Source organism: Ambystoma mexicanum, chromosome 1p (genome assembly GCF_040938575.1).
Source record: "Ambystoma mexicanum isolate Mex_15411 chromosome 1p, UKY_AmexF1_1, whole genome shotgun sequence".
NCBI classification, from domain to species: Eukaryota; Metazoa; Chordata; class Amphibia; order Caudata; family Ambystomatidae; genus Ambystoma; species Ambystoma mexicanum.
In genome coordinates this window covers 160,240,118-160,254,562 of record NC_090921.1, presented here as the reverse complement: position 1 = coordinate 160,254,562, position 14,445 = coordinate 160,240,118, and the positions used below count along the sequence as shown (strand labels likewise).

The 14,445-nt window shown below is 50.0% G+C and overlaps 1 protein-coding gene across 1 annotated transcript in view; it reads right to left on the bottom strand.

Annotated features, from left to right (window-relative positions):
- ELP5 (elongator acetyltransferase complex subunit 5) overlaps positions 1-14,445 on the bottom strand; it is a 176,369-nt gene that overhangs the window by 71,954 nt on the left and 89,970 nt on the right. The window lies entirely within an intron of this gene.

Below are 14,445 nucleotides of genomic sequence, written 5' to 3'. Positions count from 1 at the left end.
GGAAGCCTGGTCCCATATACAACCTGCCCACTCCAGACCCAGAAATGTATGGCTTAAGTTCGGCTCTTACATGTCCGATCTAATCGCGACACCGGATACCTCCCCCCCGCCCTCTTCCCCCCGCCTGCCCGGGTCCTCACCCCTGTCGCGGGCTTCTGTTGCCCAAACCATGCTGTGATTGTACCCATTGATTGTGATATTATCTGAAATAACCTCTGTGCACCTACATTATGTATACGGTATTCATGTTGTAACGCCTCATGCTGTTCGCCTGTGTTTTGCTGCCACGCTGAATAATAAAAAGAAGTTTAAAAAAAAAAAAGAAAAAAAAAAGATGTCCTGGTTGGTCTGTCTGAGATGGCTCTAGCAATTTTTGGCACAAGGTATACTGGCGCGGTATCCGATAGGCATTTGAGTGTGATTGAGAGTGTCTTGAATAGAATCCTTTCACGAATAGGGCGCTAGTGGGCTTCTCTTCTGGCAGCTGAGATATAGACTCTTTTGGAGAGGTTGAGTGCAGACGCAGGTCATTGTTTTGGATTATCTGCATTTTTTTAATGTTTTGTTGTGAGGTACCTGCATAGAGGGCATTACAATAGTGATGCATCTTGGAATAGCATTAACTTCAGGCAGGATACAGGAACCACTCCAAAGCCAGGTATGTAGAAAAGGTAAGTTGCTTTATTGTTACAGTATCAGGTAGGAAGGTAAGTAAGTAAGTACGGAGAGCAGGTAACTAGCTTCTGCTCTCTCTGCCTCCCCCTCTGCCTCCCCAACAGAGAGAGACACACACACACACAGACAGACACACAGAGACACAGACAGACACACAGAGACACAGACAGACACACAGAGACACAGACAGACACACAGACACACACACACACAGACACACACACACACACACCCCCCCCCCCCTCATCAAAAAGTCTAGTATGGCCCCAATCACAGCCCTGCCAATGGTTAGGAAGCTGGAGGGTGTCAAGAAACGTCTGGCAGAGTTGATCAGCTTGGTTGTGTAGGCCGATGAAGAGGCGACAGAATTCACTTGACGTGTGAGGAACCCAAGGGTTTTTTCTGAGGTAGAGGCAGGGGTCAGATTTCCATCTATGGTGAAGGATGCAAATTGGGTGTTGAGTTTCATCAGTGTTGCTGGTGATCCGACCAGTAGAATCTACGTTTTGTCATCATTGAGGCATAGGTTTGTTTTGTTTTATTCGTATTTATATAGCGCACAGCAGCCCGAGGACATTGTGGCACTTGTTACAGTACAAAGCTTAGTTACTTTGTTACATGGTCATTAGCAGTATATATATATACACACACACACACACACACACACACACACACACACACACAGGTTGCAATATAGTTACATAGTCATTAGCAGTATATATACAGGTTACAATATAGTTATATATTACATTTGTGTTATATTACAATATACATGGCAGAAGTGGAGGAGGCAGTCCTCCACTTGCTAGTTGAGGAGAGTGGCCTTGAGGTTGGTATGGAAGACAGAGATGGAAGTTTCAGCTCTAAGGGTGGCAGGGAGTGAGTTCCAGATTTTCGGTGCAATATAGGAGACTCCTAGCCTAGCCTAGTTTGTGGCCCTCCATACATGGATTATTGAGTAGATGTTGATGATAAGAGTCATTGTCATAGAACCCAGACAGTGGGAGAAGAGGATTTGGGTGTCATCGGCATAATTTGTGTAAGTGATGGCGCTGGAGTCCAGGAGGTCGAATAGGTGTCTGGTAAATATGTTGTATAGGGTGGGGGGGGGACAAGAGCCTTGGGGATCCCACAGGTGATGGGAGCAGGTGGGGAACTGGCAATATCTGAGAAGACTCATAGATCTTCCTTCCAGAAAGAAAGCCACCCAGGTGGTTGCTTCTTGAGAGCTGTTGGCTGCTGAGAAGTGATGACCTAGAATATTGTGGTCCACTAAATCAAAAGTGGCTGAGAGGTCAAGGAGCAGGAGGAGTGCAGGTTTCCACTCATCTCCAAGATTGTCAGGTTGGTGTTTCAGGTCTAGTAATGCTGATGCTGTGCTGTGTCCTGGCCTGAAGCTCGATTGTCGAGAGCCTAGGATCTGGTTGGTTTCCAGGAAGTCTTGTATTTGGATGTATGCTGCTCTGTCCAGTATCTTCAGCAGGAAGGGGACAGTGCCGTTGGGACGATAGTTTTTGGGATTTGCTGGGTCCAGTGATGGTTTCTTCAGGAGAGGGAGCACCCAATCTTCTTTGAGTATCTCCGGGACCATGCATGAGTGCAATGAGGCATTTATGAATCTTGTTATTAATGGCGTTAGGGCCTCAGTGCAGGCTTTGATGACGGGAGCTGAGCATATGTCTCCCTTGCATCCTGAGGCTAGATAAGAAGCAGACAGTGTCTACTTCAGTGATTTCATTGAATTCAAAGGTGGGGATGCGAGGATTATAGTAGAGGGGGTGTGTGAGAAGGGGAAAAATAACCAGAATGTTTCGGTGGATTGGTGGACAATATATAAGTAAAACCAACAGCAGTACGTTCGGCACAAGTGAGTACCTCCCTCCAAGCACCTTTCTCTTATACCCAAAGGAATACATGCATTCCAATGCAACGGGTGGTCCAGACAGGGCAAGGAATCATACTGAAACAATGTTGCAAGCAGGGAACAAAGGCCCTCTATACAAGTCTTTGATACAAGCTGCGTTCTTACATGTTAGACAGTGATATTAGGGAGGACAGCATAACATGATACATTTAGTGAAATTGAATATACTCTTCAAAGATTTTCATACGCTCTGAGGCAGGTGAGAATGCTTACAGTATGACTTCTCTCTACTAACACTGCTTTTCCTAAGAAGGCGGAAGCCTAAAACATGCTTACATATGCCTAAAGGGAAACACGTCAGAAGCGAGAGATGTGAAGGCGAGCATAGCTACACTCTAGGTGAAGAGCAATTCATGAGCCGTAAAACCTAAAGCCTTACCTCGCATAAGCAAGAACCAGTGTTTAAACATGGGCAGTTTGCAGTATCTGCTCAATATTATAATGCAGTAATGTGCAAGTGGAGTGCATAAAATGTTCAATTCCAAATTGGCCCCCACAATATTTTATAGTTTGATGTTCTGGTAGAATACGCAGATTTTGTCTTCTTCTGTATGTAATAAATAAGTACACATTTTTTTTTTTTTTTAAAGACAGCTTTTAAATGGTCAAATAACCCAAACATTCCATTTCATAGACTACTCCTCCTAGGAACGTAGCTCTGTAATAGGTCCTACAAAGCCAGAATAGACCCAGTGTCATGATGGTCTAATCATTCAAGGGGGTTTCTCGAATCTGGGAAGAGATAAGTTTGTGAATTTTCTCCTCATATCGTGAAGCAAATCCATCAATTACTGCTGAAAAGGCAGTCTAGTACTGAAGAGATTATAAAATATTCCCACCCAAGAAATCTATATAATTTTGTGCTCTTCTAATAAACAAGACCCGCAAACACAAACATATGAGAGCTATCAAGAGTGTTAATACCGAGTGAGGACACAGAAGTTCTAACATTACCAGCGCCCCCTACGAACAGCAAGTATAAGGGGTCCGCAGAAGGGGTGTCGCCACAGGGGTGCAGGGGGGGGCTCAAAGTGATGAGCTTTATACGGATCGCCTGGCCGAGGTGGGCAGGCTGGTGGTTCGGCCAAAAGCCAGCGATGGCAGGACTAACTGGCTGGACGCCGGGGTGGGGGGGAGGGGGAGCACACGAATGTTGGGGTTGCTCAGTTAGGGGCTGGGAAGGGGGGGCAGTTGGGGAATTGTTTCAGGCCCACCCGGGGGGGGGGGGGTTGGGGGGAGAGGGGGAGCATAATACAAAACTAAGGGAGCACCCAAGGAGGGACAAAGTGATGATGTTGACCGAGAGAAAGGAGAACTTAGATTATGGCTGAAAGTTTGCCGGCCCTGGGAGTGGGTTCCCTCAACGTACGGGGCCTGAATACCCCCACGAAGAGGTCCCTGGTCTGCAGGGAATTTAGAAGGGCGAATCTTGACCTCCTCTTCTTGCAAGAGACTCACTGGGCAAGGGGGAAGGAACCCAAAATGCGGGGAGGAGGAATTGGGGAGGTTTACTGTGCGTCCCACAAGGGCAAAATGAGAGGGGTGGCCATTTTGTTAGCGAGGAATGTTGGTTTCGAGAAAGAGGCCATATTGAAAGACCCAGAGGGCCGTTACTTGCTGGTACGGGGGTCACTGCAAGGCACCCCACTTACTCTTGCCGTTGTCTACGGCCCAAACGAAGGTCAAATTCAATTCTGGGAGGAGGTGAGGGATAGACTCAAGCTATTCGTCCAAGGCACGGTGGTGGGGGGGAGGTGGGGGAGGGACTTCAACATGGTCCTGGACCCAACCCAGGATAGGAAACGCGTTGGCCCCCAGACCTCCAGGGCAGCAGACGAGACCATGGCTCGAAACTTCCAAAGGGTTAACTCGGAATTAGGCCTGGTGGACACGGTCCCGACCCCCTCTTTCACATATTACTCAGCAATCCACACATCCTTTTCCAGGATAGATTACATCTTAGTGGATGAGACCCTGCACCCTTTCGTTACTGGCCACAGGGTGGACTCCGTCCCCTGGACCGATCATGATTTGGTCCGAGTCACCATAGCAAGGGGTTGGCCAAGCGACCGCAGGGGTCGATGGAAGTGCAACGACTCCCTGCTTAAGGATGAGGTACACGCGCAGGAGGTGCTTGACGCCATATCGGAATTTTTTTAGCTCAATGATAATGGGGAGGTAGGCTTGCACACCCTATGGGACGCTTTTAAGGCGACCCTGAGAGGAGTCCTGATTAAAATGGGAGCCCAGAAAAAAAGAGAAAGGGAAGCCCAGGGTAGGTCTTTGAGAGAGAAAATAGCCCAACTTCAGCAGGGAGGCCCCCCTGTAGAACCCTTAGACCGTGATCGGGTAGCCACACAGGACGACTATAGGCTCCAGTTGAAAGATCCCCTCTTACACAAAACAGAAAGGAGTCTTCAACTGGTCAAACAGAAATATTATGAAAAGGGGGACAGGGCGGACAGGATCCTGGCTTGGAAACTGAGGGAGGTACAAAGAAGTAGAATGGTGAGAGCATTAAAGGACGAGGAGGGGTCGATAGGCCATGACACACCCCACATAGGAGAGGCCTTTCACCGATACTATGAAAACTTATACACATCAGAATATATCGGGTGAGAGTCGGAGATTGAAGGGTTCTTAAACTCTATACAAATCCCGGCCCTGACCAGGGAGATGTCGGAGAGGTTGGAGGGTCCGGTAACCAAGGACGAGGTGGAACATGTGATCAGCGGGATGAAGGTGGGCACTTCCCCGGGCGAGGACGGCTACTCAGTTTACTTCTATAAAAGGTTTCGCTCGACTCTAGCCCCACACCAAGTGAAGGTGTTTAAAGTGGTGCTGGAGGGGGGCTCTCTTCCGGACTCCATGATGGAGGCCATAATTGTGGTGTTGCCCAAGGACGGCAAGGACCCCACGGAGTGCTCCTCCTACCGCCCAATATCTTTGTTGAATATTGACGTAAAGATCCTAGCTAAGGTAGTGGGGAGGCGGATGTAGGAGATACTGCCGAAACTGATCCGTGGGGTTCAAAAGAGGAAGACAGGGCTCAGACAATATCCGTAAAACCATAGACTTGTTCCACTATGCCCAGGTGTCGGAGCTAGACGCAAGTGTCCTCTCCCTGGACTCGGAAAAGGCGTTCGACAGGGTCGAATTGAGGTATATGGAACTCGTCCTCCGGAAAATGGGCTTTGGGGCACACATCAGGGAATGGGTGGCCACACTATACAGAGCCCCAAAAGCAAGGGTACAAGTGAATGGCAGGTTGTCAGATGCATTCCCCCTTTCGTGGGGAACAAGGCAGGGGTGCTCTCTTTCCCCACTGATCTACGTCCTCACAATGGAGCCCCTGGCCATAGCAGTTAGAGCACACCCGGACATTAAGGGGATCAGGAGAGGCGACATAGAATTCAAGCTCTCCCTGTTCGCGGATGATATTCTGGCCTACCTGGTGGACCCGGGCTCCTCACTACCCCCCCCCTTGTCCCTGATGGCCGCATTTGGGCGCTTCTCAGGGCTAAAGATCAACGCTTCTAAATCAGTTCTGCTCCCCATGAGAACACGGGACCCGGGTAGGCTCAATGGGATAACTGTGGGGAAGGTCTCTATTCGATACCTGGGGGTCCTCCTCACCAGGGATCTATCACACCTTGCCCCTACCAACTACGACCCTGTCATGGCAGGGGTCACCGCAGACCTGAGGAGATGGGGCTCAATGATTCTGTCCTGGTACGGCCAGATGATGGCAGTAAAGATGAATATACTGCCACGTTTACTGTATCTCTTCACCGCTCTCCCAACCAGCGTCTCCGACCAAACCTTCAGGGCTCTTCAGAATGCGGTGCGAGAGTTTATATGGCAGACCTGGTCTGACTCGGGAATGGAGTGGGCGGGGCAGATGTTTAAGGAAGGGGAATTTCTTGCATATGAGGAACTGAGAGACGCTCTCGGGCAGGGGTCACTCTCCGTATTCGAATACCTCCGCCTGAAGGGCATCCTTTGTGACCAAGCATGGGGCCAAAATTTGAAGAGACAGCTGACCCCCTTTGAGAAATTACTCGATACAGCAACCTCAAGGAGGGGGGGCGGTATCCTGGATGTACAAAATCCTGAACACTATTAACTTAGTGGAGAGGAGAGGCTTCTGCACCTTTTGGAACAATTTGGCAGGCGAGGAGATCTCGGAGGATGACTGGTCAAGGATATTTAAAATAGCATTCCACGAGAACTTATTCACAGCTGATATGGAACACAACTAAGATTTTGCAGGGGTGGCATAGAGACCCCGTGAAACTGTCAAAAATGTTCTCAGGAGTGTCCCCCGTCTGCCCAAGGGGGTCTGACCAGGCCGGAACGAGGGGGCACATGTGGTGGCACTGCCCAAAAGTGCAGGCGTACTGGGAGAAGGTAAGGGGCTGGATTGCTGAAGTCTCTGAGGAACTACTCCTCCTGAACCCTTTGACGATGTTGCTGGGCCTCCCTCCGGAGGACACGGATTTATATAGGTACCCTAGAATGTGGGAAACAATGCTGAGGGCGGGAAGGGTGGCCCTGGCGCAGAAATGGAAGAGCCCGGAGACTCCCTCGAAGGAGGACTGGCAAAAAAAGGTAAAGAACAAGTTCCTAATGGACAAATTAACGGCAATGATGAACAATGATTCAGGCTCGTTCCAGGAAAACTGGTACGGGGTGCAGCAGACCTGGGTATAGGATGTACACTGACGCCCGGTATGGGCCCGAGTCAGGAGGGAACAAGGGATGGAACGGGCGCCCACGGCCCGGGGGACAAAAAACAGCCATAAAAGAAGTCAACGATCACGTTTTCTCCCAATGCTCCGGACACAAATGTGCTTTACGATACTCTCCGAATCATGGTTCAAGTGGGGTTAAGTTATCAGGGGGGAGGGTATGTATTGGGGTGGTGGGGGAGGGGGTGCTTGGGCCAATGGGCCAGTTGAATATATATCCTTTGAATGTGCATTGAGCCCGATTGTTACATTAAGAAAATGATAATAAAACCAAAGTTTAAACAAAAAAAAACAAAAAAAAAAAAGTGTTAATACAAAATATACGTTAAGTGTGAAAAAAAAATATCAATATCAACAGATTCTTTTGATTACATCAGTTTTAGTGGTCACATCATTAAAGAAACGTGTGTGCAGGTTGAGAGTCAGAAGCTTACGCTTAACGTAATACTTTTCTTGGAACACATGGCCGGTGTTCCTGTTGATGACCTACACTGCAGCCTTGACTTTTGCCGATTACTAATTTAGGAGTAGAGTGTTATCACCCCCAAAAGGCCAGGACACGGAATCAGGACGCCACAACAGGGTATGTTTTAACCAGCACCTTTATTAAGTACGTACACCATCTCTTCTCTCCTGCCCCGTACTGCCACTCCTCCTGGCCCCCTCCCTCCTCGTCCCATGTGTCCCAGTCCACCTTGTCCAAACGAGGTGGGCCCGCAGTCCCATTAAAGGGGCAGCGGTAAGGCAGTTTTGCTTGGGAACTGGATTGGCATGGCAGACTCGTTCATCGCCATTACCGGGGTCCTGGTCCAACATGCCCTCAATGTCCCTCATGCATCTGGGTGGGCCGGCAGGATATCCTGGCCCCCTGCTCATCTTTGGCCCTGTGGGGTTGGGGTCGGCCTGTTGCTCTGGCTGCAGGTGACCGTGGTGCTTTGCCGCCATTGTTGGGAGTGGCCTCCCTTCTTGGCACACAGACTGAAAATGTCCCCCTTTCCCACAGTTGGAATACCTCAGAGTGATGGCTAGGCACACTCCTGTGTGTGGGAACGCAAACCCACACCTGTAGCATGACCGTTTGGCCCTGAGCAGCTGGTGCGCGGGCAGTAGCGGGCACCTGGGCGGTCGAGGAGCAGGTTGCGACCAGTGTTCGGAGTCTGGGTTTCAATGGCAGCCAACGTCTCCTGTTTGTACGTCTTTTTAGCTTGTTGGTTTTCCATGGAGATGGCTTGGGTGTCAACTTTTTCGTACACCTGGTGAGTTCTACAATTTCGTCCAAGGGAAGGGTGTTCTTTAGTAGTTGCTTACGCAATGTGGAGAAAATCCATCCTTCAATGAGGCGTAGCCGGATGGACTCATTATCGGAAAACTGTGCAAATTGGCAGTGCACTAGTTTCTGTCTTAGGCGTGTGACAAACTCATCGATGGCCTCCTGGGGCTGCTGAGTGCATTGATTGAAGACGTAGCGCTCATAGTTCCTGGTTGGCTGGATTATGAGCATTTTGTTGAGAGCTGCTACCAGGGCTTCATAGGTAGCTTTTTCCAGATCCGGGATGGTCTTATTAATGCCCTTAATTTCTTTGCCGGCCAAGTTGGTGAATACCTCTGCCAACACTAGTGATTCATCCTCCCCCACTGCTTTAACAAAGTCAGAAAACTTGTCTACCCATTCCGCCCACCAGAAGCCTTTGTCTTGCTGTGGTGCAAGCGTGAATGGGAGAGGTCTCCTGAGAAACGCTGCTCTGGATGTGGTGGCTAGGAAGGCTTGGGGGGGGAACCATTAACTTGCGCCATTTGATCCATAGTGCCAATGTAGGGGTGTGGGCGTGGGTGTATGGGCCTGTCAGGGCTTCTCATCTGTTCGGAAGTGGCTCAGAAACAATGCCAAAAGGTGGTTTTCTTTTTATCATTTTTTCTTTCAGCGTTATCTTTTCCGTGCAGCCAGAGCAGTCTAGTGGTGCCCCTCTTCTAGTGGCGTAAACAGGATGGTTAGACTAATGTGAGGGGCCAGTCAGTAACCCTAGCAGTGAGGTGTCCCCACTGTTACTGCAGGAGGGCACCCTGGAGGAGCAGCAAAGATCTGGAATCGTCCCCCTACTAGACACCGTGGAGGTTGGAGGATAGGTTGTTGCAGCCAGGAATTGTCAGTCTGACGGCGTGCCTCGCCGTGGGCCTGGCGTGTCCCCCTTGACATAGATGGAGCAAGATCAGCAAGGGGGGGGGGGGGAGACACGCCTTGTCTGGCTCTCCCGCTCAAGATGAGAGCACTCGCGGGTGCTCAAACAAGTTAGCTGGAAAGCGCTGGAGGTGCCGATGAGCTCCTGATGAGAGATCACAGGGCTCTCAAGCCCTGGGTCATAACGCACTGGCCGGTGACACCAAATGGAGGAACCGGCAGGTCCCTTTCCAGCGGAACCACTAGTGTTGCTGGAGGCCGTCAGCCCGGCAGAGCGCGGCAGGTGCGCCTTGGAAAGGCAGAAGGACCAGCGGGATCGCTGGGGTGGAGGAAGGCGGTGAGATCGCCATGTGCATGACGCCTGTGGGTGTTGGAACCTCGTTGCCAGTTATCCACACCCAACAGGCCAGGACACGGAATCAGGACACCAACACAGTATGTTTTAACCAGCATCTTTATTAACTGTGTACACAATCTATTCTCTCCTGCGTCATACTTGCGCTCCTCCTGTCCCTTTTCCCTCCTCGTCCCACGTGTCCCAGCCCACGTGGTCCAAACAGGGTGGGCCTGCAATCCCATTAAAGGGGTCGTGTGCTGCCCTGACAACAGAGAGCACAGACCAAGGAAAGGGTCGTCGCATTTGTTCTTTGTTAATTAAGCAATAAGCACCTAGCAGGGGGGGCATTACCACTTCAGGTAATGCCCCGGAGCCCATGGTAACACTGCAGTGGTAATGCCCCCCCCCCCTGCGAGGGTCTTATTGCTATTAGTAGCATTTCTGTTTCGGAACAGAAAAAAAGTTTTCAAAATGGCCGCCAGTGAAGGGAAAAGAAAGTCTATTTTCCCTTTCCATGGCGGCCATTGAAAAATGTTTGGGAACGGGTGAAGGGACAACATGTAGTCCCTTCACTCTTACACGTAGTCCCTTCTCTCTTTCCATGGCTCCCATTAAAAAAAGTAAACAAAAACAAAATGTCTGCCACGGAAACTCCTTTTCCATGACGGCTTGTCGCAGATTGGGAGCGTACGCGCTAGGCTAGAGACAGAAGCATTCCCAGTGTGTACGCTCCCGGGGATGGGGGGGTCGCAAGGAGGGAATTCTGAGGATGATGGGGGTGAGAAGGACCACACTTACCTCGTAAACCCTGGCGGAAGAAGATGGCATTGAAGAAGGGGGATTACTGCTGGAAATTCCACCGTTCTGAGCCTTCTCATTGGCTTAGAGGGTGCCATCACCCCACCGGGTACTTATGCAATATATGCCTCTGCAATATTTTTCATTGAGCGACATCAGACTTCAATATTTTAAAATTGACAAGATGGAAGAACATGTCAGTAAAATATGTAGAAACTCGTTAGACAAAAGACAGCAAAGGAATATTAAGGGTATTCTAAACACAATACATGGGTGTAAGGGCTTACTTACAGTCTTGTTGGCAGTTCTAAAACAGGCGCATCTGCAAAATACCCTATGTTTGGTGACCCACTAGCATACAAGAATGGTGTATGTACTACTCTCGATATTCAAAGGGAATATCATTGGTGGTAAATCCAACCTTGAAATGCCTCCACAGCAGGAGTGGAGGTAAAATTGTGAGAAGTCCGCCCTAGTTTTAAAATGTTATTTCGAAGGGATTGTGTCCTCCGACGTATTCCTCTCCGACGTATTCCTCATCTTAGATACATCTCCTTCCAGCTCTGCTGGCCTCGGAAAATTCTCTAGAGGGCGCTGCGCGTCGACGTCCTCCGAGTCGATGTCCCTCGACAGCCGCCGTATCGACGTCGATGTCATCCTGCCTATAAAGGCCGCGCGCAGCGTCCGTTGCTTAGTTCCGTTTTTCCGCGCTTACTCAGTGCCTCGGAATACCGTTCCTCAGTTTTTGTCAGGATTAAATCTATTTACCTCGAGCTATTCGATCCGTACTCGATGGCTTCTTCGTCGGAACCGACAACTCCTCGATCCGGCTTCAAAAAATGCCGAGATTGTGGGAAAAAGATGTCGCTGACTGACCCTCACAGAGTTTGTCTGTGGTGTTTGGGAGCTGAACACCATTGTTCGGAGTGCGAGGACTGTATGTCCATGACAGCTAAGGCCCTGAAGGAGCGTAGGGGGAAGCTGGAGAAAGGTAAGACTTTTAAAGCTTCTTCTTCATCGACGAAGTCGAGACATTCGTCTCCTCGTCACCATTCGCGTTCCAGGTCTCGGAGTGGGTCCCATCACTCCTCGAGATCGAAGCACTCGAAGAGGAGACGTCGAAGATCCCCTTCTCCGTCTTCCTCTTCATCTGTTTCTCCAAAAAGAATCCCTTGCCCCACGAAACATAGTTCCCGGGCTGAATGGGAGGAATTCTGCAAAAATATGATGAGCGTCTTCGAGAAAGCGGCCTCGACCCCCTCGAAGACTGCCGAGAGCGATGCTCTGGTCGAAAGACCCAAAGGTCAAAAACGCTGCGAGTCGCAGTACCCGGCGAAGGAAACCTCTCGAGCGCGTCTCGAACCCTCGAGTAGGTCTATGACCTCCAAACCTTCCTCGAAGGTTCCGTCTTCGCCGTTGACGAAGGTTCCGTCGACGCCGAGGTCGGTGTCTTCGACGCCGTTGTCGAAGGGACCTTCGACACACGGGTCTGTCGACTCGACGCCAGCTTCGACACCAGCGTCGACGGCAAGAAAAGTCACGGTCACGACACACCCAGTGACTATCCCCAGGTCCTCGATGTCGATGGCTTTGAGATTGTCGAGTAGAATCCCAATTCTGTCGAGGTCATCGAGGCCTCCGCCTTTGTTTTCGACGCCACGCTCGAAGCCTTCGACGTCGGCGTCAACGACATTGACGTTTTCGAGGCCGATTATGACAAGTTCGGCACCCTCTGCCTTGGAAATGGGATTTACACCCTTTATGAGTTCAGAACAATTGAGAACTAAGTCCTCAATTATGGAAGAGGGTGAATTGTCTGAAAAGGATGACACATTTGAGTTGCAGGGACCTGTAACCCCAATTAAGAGAGGAATTTTCCTCTGAAGAACGCAGGTTAAAGGATCTTCATGATTCCTTACATGAGGCAAGTGGGTTAGACACTTCCCCTGAGGTGGAGTTTTCTAGGCCAGACCCGGGGGAGCATGCTGAAACCCCCTATAGAGCCTTAATGGCCAGGATCACAGAGTTTATGGGGTGGTCTGCACCTTCACAATCTTTCCAACAAGATGACCTTACGGATATTCTTGACAAGGGCCCACAGGAGGACCCTGTGGTGTCTTTTCATAAAGCTCTTCAGAGGAAGATTATGACGAACTGGGAAACCCCAGATGTCGTCCCGGCAGTAAATAAAAAACTGTCTACAAAATATAGGGTATCCTCTACAGACCCGGAGTTTTTGTCAAAACACCCATCCCCAGAAAGTCTGGTGGTACAGGCAGCATCTTCTACCGATGTCAAGACGGCTTATCCTACCGTCCCACAGGACAGGGACGATAAAAAATATGATGCTATGGCAAAGAAAGTTTTTTTGGCATGTAGCATGGCGTTAAAATCTGTTAATGCTACTTGCACCCTTGCTAGATTCAACCATACACTTTGGGAGTGTGCTTCTACAGCGGCTGACTGCATCCCGGAGGGAGAAGAAAGGGAGGCGTTCCTGAATATCATACAGGACGGTAAAGACGCTATGTGCGAATCCCTCCAGACGGGCATTGATTCGGCTGACAGTATCAGCAGAGCAATGGCGGCAAGTACAACAACCAGGAGATTCGCTTGGTTGAGAAAGTCTGGTTTTGCCCCTGATGTGAAAGCCAGGCTCTTGAACATGCCATTCGATGGCTCTTCTTTGTTCGGGAAAAAGGCGGATGACAGTTTAGAGAAACTGCAAACTTCAAAAGCAGCAGGAAAATCCCTAGGCGCTGCAATCCGTCAGACACCTTTTCGTCCCACAGGAACCTCTGCGAGGGGCAAGTCCTTTCGCTTCTACTCCGCATTCGGAAGAGGTAGAGGACGTCCAGCTCAAAGTGGACAAAGAAGAACTACCCGAGGTGGACGGGGTAGATATTCAAAAGCCGCAGCAACAGCAGGTGCCTCTTTACCATCGGCATCCGCATCAGCCGCTCCAAAACCACTCTGAGGACTTCCCTCACAGGACACCCGTAGGAGGCAGGTTGACTCAACATCTGGCGGAATGGCAGGCTATCACGTCAGATGATTGGGCATTGGAAACAGTTGCCCAAGGTTACTGCCTGCCTTTCCTACGCATACCTCAGAGTCATCCACCGGGGATCAGCTCTCAGAAAGCTCCAGATCCGCTCCTCTTGCAGGAAATTTTCGACCTGCTAGAGAAAGGTGCCATAGAACCGGTACCTGTAGCGGAGAGGAACAAGGGCTGGTACTCCCCTTATTTTCTCATTCCAAAGAAAGACGGAGGACTGAGACCCATCTTGGACTTGCAAGAATTGAACAAATTCCTCAAGAAAGACAAATTCAAGATGGTCACTCTTTCTCAGATCCTCCAGGCCCTTCAGTTCCAGGACTGGTTGGTATCTCTGGACCTTCAGGATGCTTATTTCCATGTGCCTATCCATCTCAAACACAGGAAATACCTGAGGTTCGCAATTGGCAACTCTCACTATCAATTTCGAGTGCTGCCATTTGGGCTGACCTCCGCCCCGAGGGTCTTCACCAAGTTAATGTCGGTAGTGGCGGCAAGTCTAAGGAGGGAAGGGATTCACGTCTACCCCTACCTGGACGATTGGTTGATCAGGGCTGTCTCTTCGGAACAAGCTCAGATCCAGCTAAATCGCGTGTGCCACTCCCTTCACAGACTGGGCTTCTCCCTCAATTTAAAGAAGTCACAAATGATACCATCACAGAGACTCCAGTTCATAGGAGCGATCCTGGACACTTCCCTGGGAAAAGCCTCGCCACCAGAGGTGAG